Source organism: Colobus angolensis, unplaced genomic scaffold (genome assembly GCF_000951035.1).
Source record: "Colobus angolensis palliatus isolate OR3802 unplaced genomic scaffold, Cang.pa_1.0 Scaffold11, whole genome shotgun sequence".
In the NCBI taxonomy this organism is placed as follows: Eukaryota; Metazoa; Chordata; class Mammalia; order Primates; family Cercopithecidae; genus Colobus; species Colobus angolensis.
The window spans coordinates 18,464,769-18,467,665 of NW_012112030.1; the positions used below are offsets into that span (position 1 = coordinate 18,464,769).

The 2,897-nt window shown below is 36.8% G+C and overlaps 1 pseudogene; it reads left to right on the forward strand.

The window, feature by feature from the left end:
- Nucleotides 1–726: 726 nt before the first annotated feature.
- LOC105521516 overlaps nucleotides 727–2,897 on the forward strand; it is a 44,274-nt pseudogene continuing 42,103 nt past the window's right edge.

Below are 2,897 nucleotides of genomic sequence, written 5' to 3' on the forward strand. Positions count from 1 at the left end.
TTAGCCAGACATGGTGGTAGGCACCTGTAATCCCAGCTACTTGAGAGGTTGAGGCACGAGAATCATTTGAGCTCAGGAGGTGGAGGCTGCAGTTAGCTGAGACTGCGCCACTGCACTCCAGCCTGGACAACAGAGTGAGACTCTGTCTCAAAAAAACTTAAAAATAAAATTAAAATTAAACTCTATGGCTTCTCCACCTTGTGTTAGCTTGTCACCTAGTGCTAGATTGTTCCATTTTAATTTAGCATTATCTACAAACTTAAGGAGGTCCCAGTTCACCTCAGTTCATGGGATCCAGGTTATACTCCTGACTCTTAAAATTTTTAAACCCAAAATTTTAATCCAACACTACATATTTTCTCTTATGCACACCCCTTTCCCTTTGCCAATTAGATGGCACTAATAATTAGAGTTTTTATAGTCCTATAAGCCATTATTTTCACAGAGGCACTAACTGTAACGTTAATTAGATTAATTAAATTGATGTGTAATTTCCCAACCCACTTGTTAACTTCCAGTCTTTCCCTGTTGTTAGAGGAGCAATCTAATAACATACCCAATGTACCTTGAAAAGAAAAGCTAGATATATTTGCTAAATCTGTAAAGACTAGGATACCGTGGCCCTTCAGCTGAACTCGCTATGCACTAGCGTTATTTAAAGGAGTGCTGACAAGTGGGCAGTTACAAATTACTGCAATTGATGGGAAGAGCAAGTGAGCTGAATCCATGGCTAGTGTCCCTATACAGCCCACGCAGTATGGCACCTATCCAGTTTGTTCCAGACAGCTGCAGAAGAGAATTCTAAACTTGCTACAAGTTGTGTTGCTTCCCACAGGGGGAGTAGCTTCACACATTACAGGTACCATCATGCAGGCAGCTCCTGCAGTTCACATGAGGTGAAGTGGAAATTTTAGCCTTAAGTAGCAATACTTATGGGAAACATATTAGAATGAGAAAAATCAATACAGGTCTTCTAATTCTAAAGCTATTGGGGCTTTAGTATCTTTAATACTAAAGAAGCATACCCTGGGACTTTAGTCATTACTTCTGCCCCTTGTGGCTTGGTTACCGGGCCCTCAGTGTCTTGCGTCATATTTGAGCAAATAAACCTACCATCCCCAGCTAAAGGAGATTTGCTCAAACATCCCCTGACACATACTGCCTAGCTTGAAACTCTTCAGTGGCTGTCTACTACTATTAAGATAAAAACCAAAATTTCCAGGGTAGACCATAAGACTCTATGATCTGGTCCCTATCTACTTTATTAGCTTTATTTCACATGACTCTCCAACTGCCCTATTCCAACTATATTGGTCTTATTTCAATTGCATAAAAACCACCATATTCCATTTCTTAATCATTGACGTTGGGATAACTGGATAGCTAGATGAAAAAATGAAAAATTGAATGTGTTACTCATAATATTTGGAACTTATATCACAGAAAAAGAATTAATATATAAAGGGCTGATATATAAAGAGCTTTTAAAAGAGCTAAAAGTCCTTTTGAAAAATAGACAAGAAATATAAACAGGTGAGTCACAGAAAAAGACAGTCAAATGGTCCTTTACCATATAAAGAAATGCCATAATAAAAGAGATGCAAATTGATTTTATAACGTTGTATATTTTTTGCATATTAGGTACAAATCCAAACATTTGACAGCATACTCTGTTGAAAAGGCTGTGGAGAAATACACACCCTCATATGTTTCAGCTCAGCATACAAATGATACAACCCCTATAGGGGAGAATTTGCCAATATCTAGCACAATTAGGTATGGATTTGTGCCTGATCCAATAATTCTACTTCCAGGAATCTATCCCAAAGAAACACCAGCAAAAACACAAAAAGTTGTGTGCACCAGGATATTAATGGCAGCACTCTCTGACATAGTAAAAAGACTAGGAACAATGCAGATGCCTACCATAAAAAGATTGGTTGAATAAACTGTGATTTTGCATATTTGAATAATATTCAGCCATAAAATAAATATCTACATGTGACCATGGTGTAATCACCAGGGTTTACTAGGTAAACATTAAAAAACAAGCATGTTTAGAGAAAAAGAAGCATCTTTTATCTAAGAAAGGAGTGGACAAATAATATAGAGAAATCTACTTGTATGTATTATTTTTAAATGAAGGATAAACAAAAATGGTTATCTATGGGGGCAGAAAGGACAGAGGGAGTAAAAAAGTAATGAAACTAAACTTTTCTAAATGTACCTTGTTTGATCATATGTAGCAAACATATTTGGAAGCATGTAAGTGATTTATATCATTTGATATGGTTTGGATTTGTGTCACTGCCCAGATCTCACGATGAATTGTAATCCCCAGTATTGGAGGAGGGGTCTGGTGAGAGGTGATGGGATCATGGGGGCAGCTTTCCCCCATGCTGATCTCATGATAGTGAATGAGTTCTCACGGGATCTGGTTGTTTAAAAGTGTGTGGCACCACCCTGCCTTCGCTCTCTTCCTCCTTCTCTGATCATGTGAGGCGTGCCTCCTTTCTCTTTGCCTTCTGCCATGATTGAAAGTTTCCTAAGACCTCCCCAGCCATGCTTCCTGTACAGCCTGCATAACCATGAGCCAATTAAACCTCTTTTCTTTATAAATTACCCAGTTGCAGATAGTTCTTTATGGCAATGCAAGAACAGACTCATACATCATTATAAAGTAAAATAAATGAAAATAAAATTTTAATTGAAAATAAAATTTTAATTGAAAACAAAATGAAATAAACTTAATAAGGTAGAGATATGGAAAATTAACCATACAGAAAAGAATTATTTTAAGTTATTTTACAATATAGGAATTTATCTATACATCCCTACTGGGAAATAGCCTAAGGACAAAAGTAACTACAAAAAAAAACTTAAACTGTTTTTTTTTT